A 26,733-nucleotide genomic window follows, 5' to 3' on the forward strand; every position below is an offset into this window, starting at 1 on the left:
CTCCATAATAATCAAATGGAATAAATTCTGCCTATTGTTTCAATCTCTCACCTCAGAACAGTTGTGACTGTAAACTGCAGCAGACAAAAAAAATGAGACAAGGACACCCATTAAGTATTTTAGATTCAGAATGTACTTCATGAAGTGTTACACTACGTACATTAGCAATCATTTGCATATAAATAGTTGATATAGTGAATATTTTTTTCTGTTGGGGTTCGTGGTTTGCTTGGTTATGATCATTCCACTTCCTCGGTATTTGTGGCTGCAAAGTTCTGAGCATGTAGTCCAGTCTTATTCACAGTGCAATGAGAGGTAATATGTCTTCTTTGCTTGACTACCCTGGTAGCAATAATAAGGATAACTTGTAACATGGTTGGACTGGCTGATTGGAGATTTTCTCAGAGCTCTGTTGTACAATTCTGAATAATTGAGGTGACAGTTAGACAGTTTCAGTCAATAAGAACATTTTTCAATATGTTTGTTGCAAATTAGATTAATGAGCTTGTCTTTCCTGCAGTTGTTGGCTTGTTGCAGATTCTTTCCCTTCATTTCCTTATTGGCAAGCACAGCGATGGTGCCCATTAAGGTTTCCCATAATTACCAGATAATGCAAACACCTCTTTGTGATCTGATGTAAGTTAGCCCTGTGGATTGGCAGTATACAATTCCCTGCTACCACTGTAGCATATTCACTTTTCAGATACTGTTGGGAATCTGATGTTTTGTAATCAGTCTGAGCAATTTTACTCTCTTAGGACTGTTTCCAAATCGTACTATCTGATTCCATTACCTCATTCTTGCTCAGTAGTAAAAGTTGTCTATCTAGATGATCAGATGATTGATTGATTGATTAAAAGACTGTTCTAGAAGATTGTAGTATGTGGCTACATGAGGACATTGGTTAAAGGTATATTGGAAGAATGCATTTGCCTTCTAGTGAGTCTCAGGTTATTATGCAGAGTGTTTGACTAATTCTCCACTAGTTTGATAGAGGATATAAATAGAATGGAATATAAATATTTTAAATGGTGTAGAATGTACACTTCTTTAAAATATCTTGCATTTGCAAGGCAAACGCCTATTTATCTCCTCCACAGGAAAAAAGTCCAGACACTGATATGTGGTCCCACAAAAGCATTTAGAAAACTATCCCAGACACACTCACTGATAATTGTTGCCTCCTTTGTCTGTAATAACAGGGGATGAGGACATGATATCTCATTTCTGGGTTTATTCCAAGACACCTGACCTCTTATAGTAATAGAGCGCCATTCATCCAGAAGCAAGTGAAAATGTTAAGTAATGAGATATAATATAGAGGGATCACGTCACACACGGCACCAAACTGCACGTCATATGTGAGATACAACATAGCGGTTTAGCAGAGCACAGCAATACTACATAATAAGCTAAGACAGGACATGGCCAAGAATACCATATCCAGTTGAAACTATAGAAGAATTTAGGGTAGTCTAAGGTTACTACCCAAGTGGGTATTTGGCCAGTGTAGATACCCATTCCCTTAAGATAACTTTTAACCTACAAAAAAGTGTTATGGGATATTTCATAACCCCAAGTAATCAGACTTTTTTATGTTGATTATCTCATCTACATGAATTAAAAACTAACAATTCAATGCATCCTAATAGCATGATGTGTGCATAAGTTCAGAGTTGAGTCAGATGGAAGAATGACACCTACTCTATTTAAATCTCCAGCATCTCCTGTAGCATTTCCTTAAAGATTGTCCATCTAATTACTAGCTGAGCCAGATCCTGATTAGTTTCCAAGAACTAGCAGAACTGTAGCATTGGGTATGAAATGTACAGGTATATCCCTTTTTCTGAGCTATTTCTTCTACCTCTCAAAGAAAACATTGCAAATGTAAGAGCTGGAGGCTATACCCCAATCCCTCAAGCCCTCTGTATGTGGAACTCCCATTGACATTGCTGTCAGTTCAATGCATGGAAGGCTTTCTGTGCCAGATTTTGGGATCTTGTTTGTATAGTAGCTGCAGTACTGAGGGTGGAGGGGGTGGGTGGGCTGAGCATGCGTGTGTGTGTGAGAGAGATTAATGTAACATATCTTGTATGACACCATTTATCTTCTTAAAGGAAGCAACACAACGATGACTACTATCACTAACCTCAATATTGGTTGACACAGCCCACAAATTAACCTTTCCTATTAAATCAACCTCTAACCTTACAAACATACAAGCATGGTTGTATCCATGGAACGAAACTGAGAATTTTGTCCATATTACATGTAAAATACTATTGAACTATAATAAGAATGGTCTCCTTCAACTGCAAATCTTTGGTTTGCATTTAGGATAGAAAGATAAAAGCAAGACCCATTTCCTTTATCATCTTAATCTGGTATGCAGGTGTTCACAGACCTTTTTAGCTATGAATATTATGGATGTTTCTGTATCATAAATGTGTGTTTGCAGAAGAATCTGGTGCGTCAATCTAAAAAATAACAAATTTGATAGAACATTCCCATTCAGAAAGACACTTGTTTAAAACTGCTAGGTTTGAGTGGAAACTGTTTTACACTAAAATATAAATATAAATAATAAACCTGTTGTAAACATTAAATATCTCTGTTCTCTTTTTAGACAACTCTAGTAAACTTGGACCAACTTTCCTATGGAATTGATCAAGAGCAAATGTATTTCTTGATCAGGAAACCTCTTTGAACAACTTTTATCAAGCTCTCTATCTGTGCAGAATATTGAAACTGGCTCCCAAATCTCCAGCTGTATTGCAAAAAATTGAAATAATTTACTAGACTAATGTCTTTGAAACTGAGAATGGCCTCCTTGATGAGATTCTGAATAAGGATAGGTATTCATTGGCTAGTGCACGTGGACTGCACACATAAGACAATGAGGGGGCTATCCTCAGTTGTCATCAGACTAACCCCTGCTGCTTCACTTGGCTTCCAGGTGAAGGAACCCTTCAGTCTTTGGCATGTTATTTACAGCTTTTCCTGCCCATCTCATTCATGGATCACATTTTAAATAGTTGTGTGGGTCAAATGCAGAGGCCACTTTGACTGAAAATTGTAACTATGAGCTAATTTAGATTATAGATTTTAGTGTAGACCAAAAGGAACCACTATGATTACCTAGTCTGACCTCCTGCAAAACACAGGCCACAGAATTTCACTCACTAATCTCTGCAAGGGAGGCAATTATTTTTGTTAGCTATTTGAGTGAATGACATCAAGCCAGTAACTTGAGGCTAAATAGAGCATATCTTTTAGAAAAGCAGCCAGTCTGGATATACATACTCCAAATCATGATGTATTGACCACTGTGATATCCCCCAGGATGCAATCCTGTAACCCTGGGTTCCTCATATTGCTTTGCTGTTGTAGTTGCCAACCCGGGCCGCTCAAAAACAGCTCACCAGCGTGCAGGTCACACCCTAAACGTGTGTGTATAACTGTTACTACTTACTCTCCCAGACTTGTGTCCTGCACTATCCAGCTCTCTCCTGGGTAATTTAAATATTAAATATCTGTTGCCTCTGTAAGGAGTCAACATGCAACAGTTTGCAACTTTAACTGGAGTTACACAAACAGTTCAATTTAGACACAACACTGAATTAATTTTGATTAAAAAATAAAACAAGTTTATTTAACTACAAAGAGATTTTAAGTGAGTACCAGTACAAGGTATTAAAATCAGAAATGGTTACAAAAGAAATAAACATAACACTTCTAGTAGCTAAAACTTAACAAGCTAGACTTTGTTCAAGGTAAAATCATTACCACATGTTCCCAGCAACAGGGCTGACCAAATTCTCAGGTCAGAATCTCCCCCAAAGACAAAGAGCTGATTCCTTTGTCATCTTAGGTGAAAGAGAGAAAGAGACTGAGAGATTGAGAGAGATCACTTGGAGTATTTTTATCCCTCACTTTTATAGTCCAGTCACCCTTTGAAAATGCATTTTCCTGAGAGTTACCCCTAGATAAAGTTCATTCAAGCTGTGTGGATGGAGCATGGAGTCTAGTGGTGAAAGAGGTTACATATTGTTTGCTAAAATGGAGATCAATTTGTTCCTCTCCCTTTTGTTACCAAAGAATAGCCATGTAAAAGGTAATTACCAATCAACTTTGATTACACCTAGTTAGAAGTGTCAGCTTGTCCTTTATCTTTGAGAAACCAGTTTACCCACTACCTAGATTTGTCTGATTAAACACATTGTAGTCATAATTTCAGTTTATGTATTAACTCTTAATACATATTTCATACATTTAGTTTTTAAATGATACCTCAAAAAGATTATTACAATAATGTGTAGTGTGTGAATAATTGGTGTGCTTTCGGTCACACCCTCATTGTTTCCAATTTGATTTTTCTAACTTAAACCTCTACCTATTGGCTGTTGTTACATCTTTCTCTACTAGATAAAGATCCCTTTAGTATTAGAGATATCTTCTCCATGTGTAAGTACTTTATAGCACACGATCAAGTTCTCTTAATCTTTTCTGTAACATAACAGCTGAGATAGTATGATGATTGGCGCTCTATTGATGCCTAAGAAAGATAAATGTATGTTGGTGAGCATGAGTCAACTTTTCTTTTACATGATCTATGCCCTTTCTGCTGTATTTCCAGACCTTGCTGGATATAATTCAACATATTATCATTTAGGATAAAAGATTCATGGCAGCTTATGTAGGAGAAAAAGCCTTTCATGAACATATTGCAATCAAGCATATGGTTTGTCAGAATCAGTCAGGAGTTCAAATTTCATTTCATTTCAGTTTCCTTCCAAAACTAATCGAAGACCATTTGTTGATCAACAGTTAGAATCTGCATGGGATTTGGAGATTTGTACGCATTTTATACTGACTGGAATGCTACCTAACTGCAAGGAGGGCTATTGTTATGCCTTTATAGTGCAAAATGTTGTACAGAGCTTTACTCTTTTGCAAAAATATCATTCCCTAAAGGGTGACATATTTTAATAACATCATTAAGGCATTGTCTAAAAATTAGAACTAATGGCTGTGAATTCTGTGCCTTTGCCATATAAGAATGTCCCTCTATAGAGTGAAAGTTGCTCTAACCTATGCAATTCTGATGGGAGGAAAGGCTTGTGAATAATGTTATTAATATCAACTTTGCAGGTTAACTGGAGAAATAGAGCATATCTGTCAAATGTAATATACAAGCTAAAAATAAATTATTAACAATGTTTCTTTACAAAACACACTTTGCTAATGAAAAATAGAAATTGCTTGAGTAGGACATCGAAGGCATAACAGTGACTGTTGGGGAAGCTGCAGAAACAAAAACACTTCTTTGTAAGAATGCTAGAATGAAACTATGTACGAAACTCTGCTGCTTTGGTTCATAGAGTTTGATGTGAAGCTTATTTTAGTGGATCCATAATCCTTTAAGCACCCCCTTTGAATCTTTGAACACAACATAAGTCTCCATTGAAATACCTGGATTTCGCTTGTTATTGATATAAACTGGGACCATATAGACCATGGTTTGCAACCATGGTCCTGTAGTGGCACCAAATCCTCTGTAAAGGGGGTCATATAAGGTGTCTTAGACCAAGTTATGAGTTACTGGTTATGATTATGCTGTCTATATGTCTGTATCATTATGTAGTTGAAGTTATAAGTATTGGCTGTATACTGTCTGTATTTCAAATTGGTGCTGCAGTTCTGGGAAACACCCCAGACAAGTTGGTGTTAGCTCTACTTAGCCTGCTTGATGGCCCATTAAGAACCATCAGCTACACAATCGACCCATTGAGAGGAGGCAGATACACCTTGTGACTCAAAGTATGCAGGGACTTGCCCATGTGACTCCAAACTCCATTTTGCTGTAATTTTCCACAGTAAGAACAAAGAAGTGTTTTTACACCTGGAAGTGCCTATATAAGGCTGATGCCTCATCTCCATCTTGTCTTCAATCCTGCTTCTTACCTTTGGAGGGACTTTGCTACAAACTGAAGCTCTACGCAAAGGACTGATGACCCATCCCAGTGGGGGATGTTCTCCAGAGACTTGATTTGAACCTGCAGTTTACTCCATCACTGCTACAAGCCTGAACTAAGAACTTTGCCATTACTGTATGTAATTCATAGACTCATAGACTTATAGACTCTAGGACTGGAAGGGACCTCGAGAGGTCATCGAGTCCAGTCCCCTGCCCTCATGGCAGGACCAAATACTGTCTAGACCATCCCTAATAGACATTTATCTAACCTACTCTTTAATATCTCCAGAGATGGAGATTCCACAACTTCCCTAGGCAATTTATTCCAGTGTTTAACTACCCTGACAGTTAGGAACTTTTTCCTAATGTCCAACCTAAATCTCCCTTGCTGTAGTTTAAGCCCATTGCTTCTTGTTCTATCATTGGAGGCTAAGGTGAACAAGTTTTCTCCCTCCTCCTGATGACACCCCTTTAGATACCTGAAAACTGCTATCATGTCCCCTCTCAGTCTTCTCTTTTCCAAACTAAATAAACCCAATTCCTTCAGCCTTCCTTCATAGGTCATGTTCTCAAGACCTTTAATCATTCTTGTTGCTCTTCTCTGGACCCTCTCCAATTTCTCCACATCTTTCTTGAAATGCGGTGTCCAGAACTGGACACAATACTCCAGTTGAGGCCTAACCAGTGCAGAGTAAAGCGGAAGAATGACTTCTTGTGTCTTGTTTACAACACACCTGTTAATGCATCCCAGAATCATGTTTGCTTTTTTTGCAGCAGTATCACACTGTTGACTCATATTAAGCTTGTGGTCTACTATGACCCCTAGATCTCTTTCTGCCATACTCCTTCCTAGAGAGTCTCTTCCCATTCTGTATGTGTGAAACTGATTGTTCCTTCCTAGGTGGAGCACTTTGCATTTATCTTTATTGAACTTCATCCTGTTTACCTCAGACCTTTTCTCCAATTTGTCCAGATCATTTTGAATTTTGACCCTGTCCTCCAAAGCAGTTGCAATCCCTCCCAGTTTGGTATCGTCCGCAAACTTATTAAGCGTACTTTCTATGCCAACATCTAAATCGTTGATGAAGATATTGAACAGAACCGGTCCCAAAACAGACCTCTGCGGAACCCCACTTGTTATACCTTTCCAGCAGGATTGGGAGCCATTAACAACTACTCTCTGAGTATGGTTATCCAGCCAGTTATGCACCCACCTTATAGTAGCTCCATCTAAATTGTACTTTCCTAGTTTATCTATAAGAATATCATGCGAGACTGTATCAAATGCCTTACTAAAGTCTAGGTATATCACATCCATTGCTTCTCCCTTATCCACAAGGCGCGTTATCCTATCAAAGAACGCTATCAGATTAGTTTGACACGATTTGTTCTTTACAAATCCATGCTGGCTATTCCCTATCACCTTACCACCTTCCAAGTGTTTGCAGATGATTTCTTTGATTACCTGCTCCATTATCTTCCCTGGCACAGAAGTTAAACTAACTGGTCTGTAGTTTCCTGGGTTGTTTTTATTTCCCTTTTTATAGATGGGCCCTATATTTGCCCCCTTCCAGTCTTCTGGAATCTCCCCCGTCTCCCATGATTTCCCAAAGATAATAGCTAGAGGCTCAGATACCTCTTCTATTAACTCCTTGAGTATTCTAGGATGCATTTCATCAGGCCCTGGTGACTTGCAGGCATCTAACTTTTCTAAGTGATTTTTTACTTGCTCTTTTTTTATTTTCTCTTCTAAACCTACCCTCTTCCCATAAGCATTCACTATACTAGACATTCCTTCAGACTTCTCAGTGAAGACTGAAAAACCCCAGCCTTGGGCTGTGACTGCCCTGTTTGAGCAATTGGTCCTGAATTGGCACTCTCAGTTGGGTCCCGCCAGAACCGCATTGTTACTGTGTCCTGCCGACGACGCCACTTTGACGGGGTTTTTCCACCTCTAAGGCAAACCAAACCAGCCAGACAAAAAGGACTTTGGTTTCACCCCGCTGGCTAACCACAAGTCACACAAGCAATTTCCTTAGACACTCCAGTCTCCCAGTATCACCACCAGTCCCACTCGTCCTGGGGATGAATGGTTATGAAAACCAACACCCCAGTAAAAGAAAAAGGTTCTTTCGATCCCAAAGGACCAAGCCCCAGACCCAGGTCAATATACACATCAGATCTTACCCACAAATCACGCTGTTGCCAATCCTTTAGAATCTAAATCTAAATCTAAAATCTAAAGGTTTATTCATAAAAGGAAAAAGATAGAGATGAGAGCTAGAATTGGTTAAATGGAATCAATTACATACAGTAATGGCAAAGTTCTTAGTTCAGGCTTGTAGCAGTGATGGAGTAAACTGCAGGTTCAAATCAAGTCTCTGGAGAACATCCCCCGCTGGGATGGGTCATCAGTCCTTTGTGTAGAGCTTCAGTTTGTAGCAAAGTCCCTCCAAAGGTAAAAAGCAGGATTGAAGACAAGATGGAGATGAGGCATCAGCCTTATATAGGCACTTCCAGGTGTAAGAACACTTCTTTGTTCTTACTGTGGAAAATTACAGCAAAATGGAGTTTGGAGTCACATGGGCAAGTCCCTGCATACTTTGAGTCACAAGGTGTATCTGCCTCCTCTCAATGGGTCGATTGTGTAGCTGATGGTTCTTAATGGGCCATCAAGCAGGCTAAGTAGAGCTAACACCAACTTGTCTGGGGTGTTTCCCAGAACTGCAGCACCAATTTGAAATACAGACAGTATACAACCAATACTTATAACTTCAACTACATAATGATACAGACATACAGACAGCATAATCATAACCAGTAACTCATAACTTGGTCTAAGACACCTTATATGACCCCCTTTACAGAGGATTTGGTGCCACTACAGGACCTTGGTTGCAAACCATGGTCTATATGGTCCCAGTTTATATCAATAACGTCACAGCTTGGCTTCGGTGAAACACAACAAACTGGCTCAGCTCCTCTTAAACTGGACCATGTTTGCTTGAAAGTTTAGACTGCTCCATAGGAAAGCACTGGATCTATACACCACTGAACTCTGGAGTTGTTTGAAATCCTAGTTTGAATCCAAATTTTGCAAATGACTCTCATCTTTCTAATGGACTGACTCAAAACCCCAGATCTAGATTGTCATGGTATAATTCCCCACTCTGAACCTTAGCGTCCAAAAGATGGGGTACCAGCATGAATTCCTTTAAGCTCAATTACCAGCGTAGTACTTGTAGCGCTGCCACCAACCAGGAATTCCAGTGCCTGGTACACTCTGGTCCCCCCAAAACCTTGCCCAGGGACCCCCAAGACCCAGACCCTCTGGATCTTAACACAAGGAAAGTAAATCCTTTCCCTCACCATTGCCTCTCCCAGGCTTCCCCTCCCTGGGTTACCCTGGAAGATTACTTTGATTCAAACTCCTTGAATCTTAAAACAGAGAGGAAAATTCACCTTCCCCCCTCCTTCTCAATCCCCCTCCCAGACTTTCCCTGAGAGAGAAAGTAATCCTAACACAGAGAGAAATTAATTTTTCTCTCCCCCTTCCCTCCTTTCTCCCCACCAATTCCCAGGTGAATCCAGACCCTGTCCCCTGGGGTCTCACACCAGAAAAAAAAACAATCAGGTTCTTAAACAAGAAAAGCTTTTAATTAAAGAAAGAAAAAACAGTAAAAATTATCTTTGTAAATTTAAGATGGAATATGTTACAGGGTCTTTCCACTACAGACACTGGGAACACCCTCCCAGCCTAAGTATTCAAGTACAAATTAAAATCCTTTCAGCAAATTACAAATTTGAACTCCTTCCAGCCAAATACACATTTGCAAATAAAGAAAACAAACATTAGCCTAACTCGCTTTATCTGTCCTAGTACTCACTATTCTGAACTTATAAGAGCCTGTATCGGAGAGATTAGAGAGAAACCTGGTTGCACGTCTGGTTACTCTCAGAACCCAGAGAGAACAACAACCAAAATCTAACAGCACACACAAAAACTTCCCTCCCTCAAGATTTGAAAGTATCCTGTCCCCTAATTGGTCGTCTGGTCAGGTGACAGCTAGGCTCACTGAACTTAACCCTTTACAGGCAAAAGAGACATGAAATACTTCTGTTCTATTAACCCTTGACTATCTGTTTATGACATAGATGTCTCTGAATGATGAGATATTTGAAATTCTGACACAAATTCCACAAGTGTTTTGATGACCTAGGGATGAATTTTACGTTTGTAGTGAAAGTCCAAGCCAAGTTTAGAGAATAACGTAAGAAAGGTGTGTGAACTCATTGGCCTCCAGAAGTATAATAAAGTCACTGGAGGAATAAAAAGTGCTGAAAGAATAATACAATGTACACAACTCTTTGAGACAATGAGCCACATTTTATTGTCTTAGTTATACTAGTTGAAGTCAATGCCTTTAAAATCAGTGAGCTTATACTAGGCATGAATTTGGCTCTCCATGCTTAAAAAACAGAAGAAAAAAAAATCAATGTCCAATATAAATGTGTAATTACTATGAGGTCTGTAGGAACCACTTCTAGATGAAGAAAAAAATCTTGCCATAGCTCCCATTTTCTCAGCCAAAAGAAAGCTTCCTTATTCAGCTCGCCTAGTAGCACTAGAATTCCAGCACAAGACATTGCTTTCATGAGCTTAGGGTTTGATCCACCGCACTAGCCCCCCGCCCCCTGCTCATTGAATGACTTCAGTAGACACTGGATCCAGTATCATGTGAACAAACACTAAGCCCGATTCCAAACTAAGGGCTTAAAATAACTGGTTAAGGCTGCATGGAGATCATTATAATATCTTTCTACCAGTTTGCATACAATAAGGACTGACCAAATCTGAACCAGGTGCTTTGGGTTTTTGAATGTTATCTGTTCTTTATTAAAGTTAATCTGTGTGTGCTTCTAAACTTTCTGGTCTGGGCTTGGAGATGAAGCAGAAGTGCCAAAATACAGCAAGAAGGTTGTTGTTAGGGCATTTCCAGCTTGAGTCGGAAGAAGAGGAGGAACAAGCCTAAGTACCTGATCCAGAGGCCAGTGAAGTCGATGGAAAGCCGTCCACTGACTTTCTGTTGACTTTGGATCAGGCATAGCGAGAGAGAGTTTAAGATTCCCAGCTCAATTCATGCAAAAATTTAGGAAATATTTTCCCCAACCTTACACTTTCTGAAGTTCATGGCAAACTCCTCTGGACTTGGTAGTAGAATCACGTCCTACTGCTTAGTTGAATCCTACTGTTTAGGGTTTGAAGTTTACTCTTTTCTGTTTAAGGAAGCTTTTATGGATTAAAAAGTGATAGATACATGAGAACATTGTAAAGAAGAGAGTTTGCTGTCATTACAGTCCATTCTCCTGCATGCTAAGGTAAAAGTGGTATCTTGTCACCACTTCACTTTACAAATGAAATGAAATGATACTTTCTGTAATTTTTAATAAAGAATGGAGAGAAAAGGAGTTAAAGGAAAACAAGGAAAAAGGGAAATAAATTGCAAACCAGTATCCCAGGAAATCCACACATTTCAAGATGGCATTAGTGACCCACCTTTGATACATCCTTGGACTTGTAGGGCTTCCCAAGTTTTCAGAGGGATGCAGGGAAATTGTTTTATTCTTGCATCTCCTCCCCTACTGGTCATTTTTGGCTGAAACTTGTTCAGGTTCTCTCTCATTCTTGGGATGATTAAGCCCGAGTGTTTTAAACTTCCAGCAGTTCATGGTCTTCTAGCCCATGCTCTGTATGTAATATATTGTTTCAAAGACTTCCATTTCCATCAAGGCTTTTGTTTAAAATGCTTGTAGTTAATCATACTGTCACTGTTGTCTTTCATCCATTTGATTAATGAATGCTTCATTAATATCAGTCAATGGGATGTCTTTGGGGCTGGAAAATATGGCCATGGTAATAATCTCTTACACAGGCAGCTCATATTTAATACATCATAACTTTTGAGCAGGGTACAATGAAGTATAGTACAGATACACATTTCAGTGGATTTATCAAGTAATAAGCAATGCTATTAGAGGAGACTAATAGAGTGTCACATTTAAAGCAAGGTCTGTGGAATGGATAAATCTGACTATTCAGCCCTTGGAAATCCATCCATAATTTTCTGGTAAATCTATCCTTGCCTCTACTCACAAATAATGAATTACCTGATTTATTAACTTGTAAAACAATTAAGTATCATTAATTTGGACCTTGTAGCAATTAATTAGGTCATTTAGGTTATTGTTTTCACTGCTTAGGTGGCATTTTTTCCTGATCAGTTTTTATACCGGTGGACTTGTTCAAGTCGAAATTCCACATCTTGGCTTCATTTTCCCTATAAGGGGTTAATCTGTTTTCTATTAATAAAACTCTAGATTTATAATGCACAGAATACAACTCTCTGTCTTCCATACTTCATTACTTTCCCCATCAAAACTGAGAGGTCCAACTATTAAAAAAAACAAATTGCTGTTCTTGAGCGTATTTATTTGTTACAATGATTTTACATGACAGTTGAAGTATGTTCAATAAGCCTGATTTAGAAGGAGGAAATAGCGCTCCCTTCATGTTATAGCTGCTCATAATAGCATGGTCATAAAAGAAATGGCATGAAAAAATTTGGCTTAAGTTGATCCTAGGCATTCCACTGTTGTAGCTTTTATAATGGACCTGGTCCTCAGATTGGCAGACCTTTGGTGTTGAGATTCTTGGAAGACCACATTTCCACAGATGCCACCTAGAAAGCAGCAATAATCCTACTACTTATATATATAGTGCAGGCCATCTTGCAAGTGATATATCATCATTTATTCACTAATGCCCTCCTTGGGGTAAATTATTATTCTCATTATACAGTGGAGCAAACTGAAATGCAGAGAGGTTTGGATAAAGTATTCAATAGCAGCTAGTGTAAATAGTCATAGCTCCAAGTTCAATGGACCTATGGCAGGTTACACAAGTTGAGGATTTGCATCCTCATGTCTCAAGCTGGGAACTAAGAATGAAGGCACTTGGAATTAGTGAACAGTTTTTTGTTCTTAACCTGTGTCCAAATTTACCCTGCTGTAAAATGGGTGTAATGATCCTTTCCTACCTCAGAAAGGAATATAAATATTGTTTGTAAAGATATTCAAGACAGACTGCTGAAAAGCCCTGTTTACAGTGGGTATAAATATTTATAATATTGCCAGTAATTGTTAGATGACCCTCTTGATCCCCAGGCAAATAAAGAACATACCCCAGTGCTTGCTTTCACTCTGACAGAATACAACTGTTTCTTGTTAGTAGAAACAATGGCTGCATAGGGGTCCAACTTCTGTACTCAGAACAACAGTTTGCTATATAGTAGTCTGTGGCAGAGTGGATTAGGGTATGGTGTGAAGTTACCCCACTCTAGGGACTCAGGGAAGGGCTGTGCTTCAGAGAGACACAAGGATTCTTTCCTAGGCATCTGGCTGGTGGGTCTTGCCCACGTGCTCAGTCTAACTTATCGCCATGTTTCGGGTCAGGAAGGAATTTTTCCCTGAGTCAGATTGGCAGAGACCTTGGGAGAGGGGGAAAGAGGGAGGTGATGCCTTCCTCTGCAGCATGGGGCACGTTTAAACCTGCAAGTGACCCTAGTGTATATGGCAGATTCTCTGTAACTTGAAGTCTTTAAATCACAATTTGAGGAATTCAGTAACTCAGCCAGAGGTTATGGGTCTGTTACTGGAGTTGGTGGGTGAGGTTCTGTGGCCTGCAATGTGCAGGAGGTCAGACTAAATGATCATGATGGTTTCTTCTGGCCTTAAAGGCTATGAGTCTATAAGGGAGTGGATGGTTCATTTCTCCTCCCCTGCATCCTTCATTTGCTACATGGACCCGCATGTTGTGGCAAGACTAGGACTCTAACCTTCCCCAACCACTCCGCAGTGATTTGCAGGGGTACTCAAACAGAGCAGTGTATGTAGACCTGTCCCCAACCACAGAGGCTGCCATTAACCAGGGACCCTTGATGGATAGGTTCATCAATGGCTTAGCCAGGATGGGCAGGGATGGTGTCCCTAGCCTCTGTTTGCCAGAAGCTAGGAATGGGTGACAGGGGATGGATGACTTGATGATTACCTGATCTGTTCATTCCCTTTGGGGCACTGGCCACTGGTGGAAGACAGGATATTGGGCTAGATGGACTTTTTGGCTCACCCAGTATGGCAGTTCTTCTGTTCCCTTTTACCCTGAAGCAGGGACACTGTAGTCCTGGGGATACCGAGTAACTGCAATGTATTCCACATAAGATGCAATAAAAATTACAGTTTGATTCAGATAAGGGTCCTAAAATCTCCAAAAAGACAAAAAAATTCGTAGAAAATACCCAGAATCCCTGATCTCTTACAACAACTTAGGTAAGCTGCTTAGAAAGAAAACATTGCTCATTTTAGCTGTCACTACACTCCGCTTGTGTACAGATGTAAAATATGATAAGGCTTTGTACTCTGGAAGTGTCTAAAATCAAGAGCAGAATCTAATGAATCTACCTGTTCAGCCTCAGCTACTTCAGCCTGGTCCACAGTTCCTTTCAATATTCAGTAAAAGATGATGGTCCCACATTCCGACTTCAGTTATAGTGGTGTAAATAGGAGTGACTGCTCTGAAGTCAGCTAAGTTGCTCCATTTTTACACTGGAGTGACTGAACCCAGAATTCAGCACAGTTTCCAAACACTGAAAAATTAAAATGTCTTTTAATCTTCCAATAAGATAATAGAGGAAAAGAAAAGATAAAACAGCCCTGTTTTCCATTTTTCTCAAGTTTCCATTTTTAATTAAGATTTTCACATAATACCAAGACACACAAACACAGACAATAAAAAAGTGATGATAATATCATTAAAAATTAAGCAGGCAAGATGAAAGTGCCTTTAACACTGTAATTGTGTAACACCTAACACTAAATGAAAAATTCATTTAAATGATTCCAGATAATAAGATCCTGAATTTAATATTTGATGTTATAACATCTTTCAAATATATGGCTCATAAGCATTTGGGGAAGCCAGAGCTAATACGTGCTTGAGAAGTCTCTTTCCAATGCCTCAATACAATATGGATGAGTGTGATGTTAGAAAGTCTTTGAGTTTACTTTTTGCATTCATCTTGCCTGTTACTAAAGATGCATTTCAATTAGGGAGGTCAAGCGAGTCAAAAAATTAATCGGAATTAATTGTGAAATTAAAAAATTTAATCCTGATTAATCATGCTGTTAATAATAAAATACCATTTATTTAAATATTTTGGATGTTTTCTGCATTTTCTAAAATATTGATTTCAATTACAACACAGAATACAATGTGTACAGTACTCACTTTATATTTATTTTTTATTATAAAGTATGTCAACTGTAAAAAAAAATTATAATTCACCTAATAAAAGTACTGTAGTGCAATCTCTCTATCATGAAATTTGAACTTACAAATGTAGAATTATGTACAAAAAATGCATTCAAAAATAAAACAATGTAAAACTATAGACCCTGCAAGTCCACTCAGTCCTACTTCTTGTTCAGCTAATTGCTCAGACAAACAAGTTTGTTTACATTTGCAAGAGACAATGCTGCTCGCTTCTTGTTTTACAATGTCACCTGAAAGTGAGAACAGGCATTCACACTGTTGTAGCCAGGGTTGCAAGATATTTACGTGCCAGATGAACTAAAGATTTGTATGTCCCTTCATGCTTCAACCGCCATGCCAGGTGACATGCGTCCATGCTGATGACAGGTTCTGCTCAATAACAATCAAAAGCAGAGCGGACCGATATATGTTCATTTTAATTATCGGAGTCAGATGCCATCAGAAGAAGGTTGATTTTCTTTTTTTGTGGTTTGGGTTCTGTATTTTCTGGATTGGAGTGTTGCTCTTTTAAGACTTCTGAAAGCATGCTCCACACCTTGTCCCTCACAGATTTTGGAAGGCATTTCATATTCTTAAACCTTAGACCGAGTGCTGTAGCTATCTTTAGAAATCTCACATTGGTACCTTCTTTGTGTTTTGTGAAATCTGCAGTGAAAGTGTTCTTAAAATGGACAACATGTGCCGGGTCATCATCCAAAACTACTATAGCATGAAATATATGGCAGAATGCGGGTAAAACAGCAGGGAATATACAATTCTCCCCCAAAGAGTTCAGTCACAAATTTAATTAATGCATTATTTTTTAACAAGCATCATCAGCATGGACGCATGGCCCCTGGCATGGTGGCTGAAGCATGAAGGGGCGTACAAATGTCTAGCATATCTGGCACGTAAATACCTTGCAGTGCCAGCTACAAAAGTGCCATGCAAATACCTGTTCTCACTTTCAGGTGACATTGTAAATAAGAAGAGGGCATCATTATCTCTTGTAAATGTAAACAAACTTGTTTGTCTTAGCAATTGGCTGAACAAGAAGTAGGACTGAGTGGACTTCTAGGCTCTGAAGTTTTACATTGTTTTGGTTTTGAGTGCAGTTATATAACAAAAATAATCTACATTTGTAAGTTGCACTTTCATGACAAAGAGATTTCATTATTTGTAATAAAAATAATATAGACTTTGATTTCAATTACAACACAGACTATAATATATATGAAAATTTAGAAAAAACATCCAAAATATTTAATAAATTTCAATTGGTATTGTAACAGTGTGATTAAAACTGCGATTAATCATGATTAATTTTTTTAAGTTAATCACATGCAATTAACTGACAGTCCTAATTTCAGATTAATTTTGTGCTTTTTGAATGTAGTACTGTCTAACATGTGCTTCCAGATATAAAGACATTGGTAAACGTCTAACCATGAACATGGTTACAGTGCTGACCCTAGCAGACTTGGCTTCATGCGGTCCGTTCACTGACTGGCTGTTGCAAATTCTAGGATAGTTGAAGGAATTTTCATGATAAATACTGTATCCACTTGCTGGCAAAGAGAGATCTAAAAATAACACCAAAGCACCCTGTACCTGAGACATTCTTGTGATGTTTTTGGTGTGACGTAACATCTTTGTTTACTTGGCATAGGTATATTCTGGGGTCTACCGCTCTCCACCTTAAAAATGATTCTAGTCAGAGACTTAGGCAGTGAACAAGTTTTTATTGGGAACAGGCTTAACTGCTAAAAAGAATTGCATTACAGCTAGCAATGTCCATTTCTCCCAAGACCTAATTGGTTTTACATTTGGTTAAACAGGGCTTGTCATTCTATTATAGCACAACCTGTAACACTATGATTCTAATGAATGCGTGGGCACCATATTAATGTCATCTGAAAAGGTTTTGCTTCTTTATCTTAGCAAAAATCCTACTGAAAATGAGAAGTTGAGCTCAGATATTACAATGATATGCAGTTATATAACTATCTAGATAATAGATTATTAGTGTAGCACTTAGGATTCCCATCATGCTCAATGCTGTAAAAACACACAGAGTAAGGGACAGTCCCTACTTCGAAGGGTTTAAAATCTAGAGAAGACTAGGGTAAGATGAGAAAGGAAGCATTATTAGATACAGCCTTTTCATGTCTTTTACTCGAGATTTTAGAGAATAGCAAAACAACTACTTTGGGTCATTTTTTAACTTTTGTATGTGCATTAAAAAGAAATCCCACCAGGTTCAATTGGCCCATTCCCAAAATGATTATATAGCCTACTCATTTTCCATGTAGAAAAGTGTATGAGATTATATCAGAGCTGGATATTGATGTGAATTATAGATAATAATTTCTGTACAAATGGGACATCTTTTCTTGCCTAAGCCACATTGCATCTTCAGGGAATCTTGTAATCTGTCATGCTTTATTTGGGCTGTGAACTATCACAGAAACTTGGTGGAATGAGGATAATCAATGGAACACAGTAATACTAGGGTACAAAATATATTGGAAGGACAGAATAGGGTGTACTGTTGTTGGAGTGGCACTATATGTGAAAGAAAATGTAGAATCAGATGAACCAAACTACCATAGAATCTCTATGGGTAGTAATTCCATGCTCTAATAATAAGAATAAAGCATAAGAACATAAGAATGGCCATACTAGGTCAGATCAAAGGTCCATCAAGCCCAGTACCCTGTCCTCCGACAGCAGGTGCCCCAAAGAGAATGATCAGACAGATTATCATCAAGTGATCCATTCCCTGTCGCTCATTCCCAGCTTTTGGCAAACAGAGGCTAGGAACACCATTCCTGCCCATCCTGGCTAATAGCCATTCATGGATCTATCTTCCATGAATCTATCCAGCTCCCTTTTGTACCCTGTTATAGTATTGGCCTTCACAACACCCTTTGGCAAGGAGTTCCAGAGGCTGACAGTGCTTTATGTGAAAAAAAGCTTTCTTGTGTTTGTTTTAAACCTGCTACCTATTAATTTAATTTGGTGGCCCCTTGTTCTTGTGTTATGAGAAGGAGTAAATAACACTTCCTTATTTACTTTCTCTATACCACTCATGATTTTATAGACCTCTATCATATCCCCCCTTAGTTGCCTCTTTTCCAAGTTGAAAAGTCCAAGTCTTATTAAACTCTCCTCATATGGAAGCCGTTCTATACCCCTAATCGTTTTTGCTGCCCTTTTCTGAACCTTTTCCAATTCCAATATATCTCTTTTTAGATAGCGTGACTACATCTGCACACAGTATTCAAGGTGTGGGCATACCATGGATTTATATAGAGGCAATATGAGATTTTCTGTTTTATTATCTATGCCTTTCTTGATGATTCCCAGCATTCTGTTCGCTTTTTTGACTGCTGTGCACATTGAGCGGATGATTTCAGAGAACTATCCACAATGACTCCAAGATCTTTTTCTAATTTAGACCCCATCATTGTATATGTATAGTTAGGATTATGCTTTCCATTACTTTGCATTTATCAACATTAAATTTCATCTGCCTTTTTGTTGCCTAGTCACCCAGTTTTGTGAGATCCTTTTGTAGCTCTTCAGAGCCTACCTGAGTAGTTTTGTATCATTTGCAAATTTTTCCACCTCACTGTTTGCCCCTTTTTCCAGATCGTTTATGAATATGTTAAATAGGACTGGGCCCAGTACAAATCCCTGAGGGACACCACTATTTACCTCTCTCCATTCTGAAAACTGACCATTTATTCCTATGCTTTGTTTCCTATCTTTTAACCAGTTACCAATCCATGACACAACCTTCGCTCTTATGCCATGACTGCTTATTTTGCTTAAGAGCCTTTGGTGAGGGACCTTGTCAAAGGCTTTCTGAAAATCTAAATACACTATATCCACTGGATATCCTTTGTCCGCATGCTTGTTGGTTGGTGAGGCATGATTTCCCTTTACAAAAAACATGTTGATATTTCCCAACAAATTATGTTCATCGATGTGTCTGACAATTTTGTTCTTTACGATAGTTTCAACTAGTTTGTCCAGTACTGAAGTGAGGCTTACTGGTCAGTAGTTGCCAGGGTCACCTCTGGAGCCCTTTTTAAAAATTGGTGTCACATTAGCTACCCTCCAGTCATTTGGTACAGAGACTGATTTAAATGATAGGTTACAGATGACAGTTAGTAGTCCTTCAATTTCACATTTGAGTTCCTTCAGAACTCTTGGGTGACTACCTTCAGGTCCTGGAGACTTATTATCATTTAGTTTATCATTTGTTCCAAAGCCTCCTCTAATGACATCTCAATTTGGGACAGTTCCTCAGATCAGTCACCGAAAAAGAATGGCTCAGGTTAGGGAATCTCAACAGTGAAGACTGATGCAAAGAATTCATTTTTAGTTTCTTCGCAATGGCCTTATCATCTTTGAGTGCTCCTTTAGCATCTCGATCATCAAGTGGCCCCACTGATTGCTTAGCAGGCTTTCTGCTTCTGAATTATTTTAAAAAAAAATTGCTATTACTTTTGGAGTCTTTGGCTAGCTATTCTTCAAATTTTTTTTTGGTCTTTCTACTTATATTTTTACATTTCATTTGCCAGAGTTTATTCTCCTTTCTATTTTCTTCATTAGGATTTGTCTTCCACTTTTTAAAGGATTCCTTTTTGCCTCTCACTGCTTCTTTTACGTTGTTGTTTAACGACAGTGGCTCTTTTTTGGTTCTCTGACTATGTTTTTTAAATTGGAGTATACATTTAAGTTAAGTCTCGATTATGGTGTCTTTAAAAAGTTTCCACACAGCTTGCAGGAATTTTACTTTTGGTGCTGTACCTTTTAATTTCTGTTTCACTAACTTCCTCATATTTATGTAGTCCCCCTTTCTGAAATTAAATGCTACAGTGTTGGTCCGCTGTGGAGTTTTCCCCACCACAGGGATGTTAAATTTAATTATATTATGGTCACTATTACCAAGCAGTACAGCTATATTCACCTCTTGGACCTGATCCTGTGCTCCACTTAGGACTAAATCAAGAATTGTCTCTCCTCTTCTGGGTTCCAGGACCAGCTGCTCCAAGAAGCAGCTGTGTAAGGTGTCAATAAACTTTGTCTCAGCAACGCTTTCTGAGGTGGCATGTACCCAGTCTATATGGGGATAGTTGAAATCCCCCATTATTATTATTGAGTTGTTATTAGCCTCTCTAATCTCCCTGAGCATTTCAGAGTCACTAACACCATTCTGGTCAGGTGGTCTGTAATACAGCCCTACTGCTATATTCTTATTTTTCAAGCATGGAATTACTACCCATAGAGATTCTGTAGTACAGTTTTATTCATTTAAGATTTTTACTTCATTTGATTCTATGCTTTCTTTCACATATAGTGTCACTCCCCCACCAGCACGACCTGTTCTGTCCTTCCTATATTTTGTACCCTGGTGTTACTGTGTCCCATTGATTATCCTCATTCCACCAGGTTTCTGTTACGCCTATTTTATCAGTATATCCCCATTTAATACTATACACTCTAGTTCAGCATCTTATTATTTAGACTTCTAGCATTGGTATATAAGCATTTAAAAAACTTATCATTTTTTGGCTGTCCCCTGTTGCATGATGTAATTGAATGGGACTTTTTTTCATTTGGCTGTTTCTCATCAGATGCTCCCTGTATTTTATCATTTTCCATCCTCTCCTCCATATTAGGAATCTTCATTTATAGATCCTCCCTAAGGGATATCCAAACCACATGCTCCTCTGCACCTGTCGACTTTCCCCCAGCCATTAGTTTAAAAACTGTTCTCGAGCTTTTTAATTTTAAGCGCCAGCAATCTGGTTCCATTTTGGTTAAGGTGGAGCCCATCCTTCCTGTATAGGCTCCCCTTCTTCCAAAAGCTTTCCCAATTCCCAATAATTCTAAACCCCTCCTCCCTACACCATCGTCTCATCCATGCATTGAGACCCTGCAGTTCTGCCTAACTGGCCCTGCGTGTGGAACTGGAAGCATTTCAGATAATGTTACCATGGAGGTCCTGGACTTCAATCTCTTACCTAGCAGCCTAAATTTGGCCTTCAGGACCTCTCTCCTATCCTTCCTTATGTTGTTGGTACCTAACTGTACCACAACCACTGGCTCCTCCCCAGCACTACACATAGGCCTATCTAGATGTCTCAAGAGATCCACAACCTTCGCACCAGGCAGGCAAGTCACCATGCGGTTCTCCTGATCATTGCAAACCCAGCTATCTATGTTTTTAATGATTGAATCGCCCATTACTAATACCTGTCTCTTCCTAAAAACTGGAGTTCCCTCCCCCGGAGAAGTATCTTCAGTGAGAAAGGATACCACAACATCATCTGGGAGGAGGAGGGTCCCAACTATGGGATCATTTCCCTCTGCTCCAGTTGGATGTTCTCCTTCCCTGAGTCTTTCATCCTCCTCAACAGCACAGAGACTGTCAGACTGGGGGTGGGACCATTTTACTGTGTCCCAGAAAGTCTCATCTGTGCACCTCTCTGTCTCCCTTAGCTCCTCCAACTCAGCCACCCTGGTCTCCAAAGTCCATACAAGGTCTCTGAGGGCCAGGAGCTCCTTGCACCGAATGCACACACATGCCACCAGTCCATAGGGCAGGTAATCATACATGCTGCATTGGGTGCAATAAACTGGGTAGCTCCCACTCTGTTGCTGGACTTCTGCCTGCATTCTCTTTTTACTCCCGAAGCTTGTTCCTTTGTTGGTGCTTTGTTTTTATCAAGTGGTGGTTTGACCTTTAAGTGCAAAGACCTTTAAGTGGTCTGACCCAGAATGGGCATTCTTATGTTATGTTGTTATGTTCCACCTCTCGTTACCAGGGGGCATAGTTTAAGAGAAAAATGACTTCCTTTTCTGTATATAATTCTATTACTATTTAAATATGTTGTATATAACCACATTCTCAATCAATGGGATTTCCACAGTGGGTCAAAGGCAGTTCTGCATATGGCCCATAGTTTGTTTTATATCTGTATTTTTCATTTATCAATAATGAACTCATTTAGTGAAGAACAATGAAACTATTATCCCTATAAGACATATAACGACTAATGACTTTTAAAATGTATTTGTGTTATCATAATGCTTACAAAACCCCATGGTGCTAGGTGCTGTACAAAGAACACAGAACAAAAAGGTGGTCCCTGCCCCAAAGACTTCACAATCTAAGTATAAGAAAAGAGACAACAGATGTACACAGATATATCAATAGTGGAATACAAGGAAACAATGAGACAATACTGGTCTGCATGATAGGCTAGGGTCTCAGCACAACAACAGACTAGCTGTTGTCAAGTTATTTGTAAGCCATGCAGCAAAGGATAGTTTTAAGAAGGACAATGAGTTAGTTTTGCAGGTATTTACATACAGCTTCTCCCAGGCATGAGGGGCAGCATGCGAGAAATCACAAAGTTGGTTTTCCAAAAATTTAGCAAGTCGTTGAATAGAGGTTGACATTGTTGGCTGATCATTAGTGGAAGACACATGCCCTGTATAGCTGATAGCTACAATAAGTTCTTGTTGAACTTCAGTTGTAAAGGCCTGTGCTATGCAGAAGAAGGATGAGTTGGGTCTTTGGGGATGTGTGTTTATTAATGGTGACCAATCATTGCACAAAAATATAAACATTGTAGCAATGAAAACAAACCTTAATCTAAGTCAGGGGTTCATAAAATGGGATTGGGACCCCTCAAGGGATTGTGAAGTTATCACATGGGGGAGTCGCAAGCTGTCAGTCTCCTCCCCAAATCCCACTTTGCCACCAGCATTTATAATGGTGTTAAACACATAAAAAGGTGTTTTTAATGTATGGGGTGGGGGGTCGCACTCAAAGGCTTGCTGTGTGCAAGGGGTCACCAGTACATAAGTCTGAGAACCCCTGATCTAAGTGAAATCCCCTTTTCAGCTCTTTTTGCTGAATACAAATTTTAGCAACTGCTGGAAATTGCTGAGGCTTTTAGTACCCGCATTTTGAAAAGACCCCAAGATATAAAAATACAATTTTGTCTGGGAAAGGTATATGCACACTTAACATGCTAAATGAAAGAGCATCACTGGACAGCATTGCAGGTAAAATGTGGTGTTTTCTGGGCGGTGGGGTGTATCTTTATTCCTCACTCTTAATAATTTTTCTTTCCTCCTCTAAACAGTTTGTGAGCCCCACCTCTCTCTATCTCAACGAACTCCCTCAACAAACTTTGGAAGAGTTCATTATAATTGCCACCATCTCTTGGAGCAAAATGAAAATTCCACCCAATAAGTACATGATATAAAAGCTTTTTTCTGAGTCCAACTGACAGCAAGATGCATTTTTGCCCTGGTGTCTTTTGGCAAAGCCCATTAAAATTCAGCTCACAGGATTTTTTCAGATTGTGTTATGCCTGATAATTCTGGTATTTAAACAAGTTCCTCAGTGGATGGCAGCACTTTTGCAAGCAAAGATTTAGCACAATGAAAATCAGGATTATAGTGCTTAATATTTGATACACCTCACAAGGTTCTGGGACTACTGCATGCAAGTTATGCACACGGTTGAACATTAATACTAATTACAGCAGTGACTCCAGTTATTTACTGCATTATCACAAAATAATGAGGCAGTGTTTCCATGATTATCTTTGCATAAAAGAGTTTACTGGGTAATAAATATTTCAGCCCCCAACTGCAAAATGCCGCACAGGATTTTGCTGTAATTTAGTGAACTACCATGACATGATTATAATTTTTCAGGAGGGGCATTGGTTTGCACAAACTTTCCTCTGTATTTTTAGTGAATTGCTAAGTAGTGTTCCTGGTTTACAGAAACCTGTATTCACATCCCTAATAGTTTTGCATAATTTCTTACTGTAATGGTATATATTTTGGTGAGCTCCCAATAACAGTAATTGGAGCTCTATAAACATGCATTCAAGGGACTCTAATATTTAATTGCCCCTTGAGTGAACACATTTTAGCTCTTTGCTTTATGAAACTATTACAGGGATAGGGAGAGAGAGAGAGAGAGAGAATGTTTAGCCTCTTATATTCACTGTGGCACTGAGAATGTATTAAAATGCTTTATCCTTGCTTGTTTGGAGAATGCTGCAGATATAAATTCCAGTTTCGTAGATTGATTCATACCAAGAGTGTTCGTTTAAAGAATTATATTGCCATATTCCTTTTCCCTTTCTCTTTTGCAGCTTTACAAAGGGCTTCAATAAGGGATTACAATCTTAATCTGCTGTTGTGGCTTTGAAGCATGATCCTGAAATTGAAGATGCAGTTCAACAGTGTGGTGCCATAATGCCGATAAAAAAGAGAGATACCAAATTCAGATTAATATGATCACATCTTCCATTTAATCTGTTCCATGTAATATTTAAATAGCTATTTAGAAAACATCAAATACAATATAGTATATGTTACTCGATTTACAAATGAGAATGGTACCAGGAATAAAGCAGGGTTTGCTTTGACCTAATGCCCCTAGTACATGCTACTGAGCAAAAGAACTGAGGAGAGCTGTGACAGCAGGAAGACTGCACAGCTTCTCTGTGTGAGTAAACATCACTGCTAGTCACCAGTGCATTGTGTGTGCATGGCAAGAAACATGGACTGATTCTTTGACTGAGGTAAATAAAAAATACATTTTTGGATGTACACAGGGGTCTTGCACTGTGTTTCTCAACATTGGGACCTCTTGTCCCCTCCCTTCTAACTATAGGTGCTGGAACCAGTGGTGCTGGGGATGCTGCCGCACCCCCTGCCTTGAAGTATTAATAGCAACCCAAATACATGGTTTCCATGTTCAGCACCCCCCACTATAAAAATTGTTTCAGCACCATTGCTTCTGACTAGTTTTTGTGGGGCTACTAGCAGAATAAGGTACTACTAAACATAAGGGTGACAGATTTCATACCAGAGTGCACAGAATGGTTCTTATGCAAAAAGGGTTCCAATGAGGAAAGGTCACAGAACCCTCCTTTCCCCTCCTCACATAATTGGTTCCATCCTCCACAGGCATCACAGAGTGAGAAGCTAGAGCCAGGTACAATTTAATTGCAGTATCTCCAAGCAATGGAAAATTGGAATCACATAGTAATTATTTTACTAAACTTCTGTAGTTCATGCAATAATGCTAGAAATATAATTTTAGTATGGCGAGCAATGTGCCAAGAGAGATCAGCGTTATTGGACATTTCTTATCCCTTCGACAGTCAGGAACCTTAAGAGCTGAGAATCTGCCAGGTTGGTTAAGAATGAGGAAATGTAATGAGAGAGAGTGTGTGTGTGTGGTATTAATGTCTTAGTCCATTATGGGCTTGAGGTGATCCTGATTTTACATCTGGAGAATTGTCTCCTAACTGAGATACTCCTATCCATAAAGGCTCTGAAATACATGTTACAGATTGTCCAATATGTCTCGTAGATCAGAGGTTGTTCTGCTCTGCCTGGTGGCAGAATATGGATCATAAATGTGAAGAACAAGAACCTGCTCCTGCTCCCGTTGAAGTCAGTGGTAAAACTCCCTTGGGCTTTGAGAGCAAAACAGGGCCACATTTAGGCACCTGTCCTTGCTCATCAGCAATTCTCACTGAGGTTTTAAGAAGTGTACAAGTGAACCTGCCTCTTTCCAATACATTGCTGAAGAGCCAGATGCAGACTATTTCAGGGACTTAGGGGTAAGATGAGTTGTCTTCTGGGGCGTGTGAAGACTTTCTTTTTATAAAGAGTTGGGTTTTTAATGTTTTTAGAGGTGTTATAACCTTAGTCCCAGATTTGGACCTTAGCGTCCAAAATATGGGGGTTAGCATGAAAACCTCCAAGCTTAGTTACTAGCTTGGACCTGGTACCTGCTGCCACCACCCAAAAAATTAGAGTGTTTTGGGGCACTCTGGTCCCTCTGAAAAACCTTCCCTGGGGACCCCAAGACCCAAATCCCTTGAGTCTCACAACAAAGGGAAATAATCCTTTTTCCCTTCCCCCCTCCAGGTGCTCCTGGAGAGATACACAGACACAAGCTCTGTGAAACTACACAGAGTGACTTCCCCTCTCTGTTTCCAGTCCTGGAAACCAAAAGTACTTTCCTATTCCCCCAGAGGGAATGCAAAATCAGGCTAGCAATCCAACACACAGATCTCCCCTTGATTTCTTCCTCCCACCAATTCCCTGGTGAGTACAGACTCAATTTCCCTGAAGTAAAGAAAAACTCCAACAGGTCTTAAAAGAAAGCTTTATATAAAAAGAAAGAAAAATAAGTACAAATGGTCTCTCTGTATTAAGATGATACAATACAGGGTCGATTGCTTAAAAGAATATTGAATAAACAGCCTTATTCAAAAAGAATACAAATCAAAGCACTCCAGCACTTATATTCATGCAAATACCA

General features: G+C 39.2%; 1 long non-coding RNA gene across 1 annotated transcript in view; it reads left to right on the top strand.

Moving 5' to 3' along the window:
• Positions 1 to 24,980, top strand: part of LOC127053793 (uncharacterized) — a 51,328-nt gene extending 26,348 nt beyond the window's left edge. Inside the window, exon 3 of the long non-coding RNA XR_007775121.1 lies at positions 24,545 to 24,980. This is a non-coding gene — a long non-coding RNA (uncharacterized LOC127053793). The remainder of the gene's footprint in view (positions 1 to 24,544) is intronic.
• The last annotated feature ends 1,753 nt before the right edge of the window (positions 24,981 to 26,733 follow it).

The sequence above is a fragment of the Gopherus flavomarginatus genome, chromosome 6, assembly GCF_025201925.1.
Source record: "Gopherus flavomarginatus isolate rGopFla2 chromosome 6, rGopFla2.mat.asm, whole genome shotgun sequence".
In the NCBI taxonomy this organism is placed as follows: domain Eukaryota; kingdom Metazoa; phylum Chordata; order Testudines; family Testudinidae; genus Gopherus; species Gopherus flavomarginatus.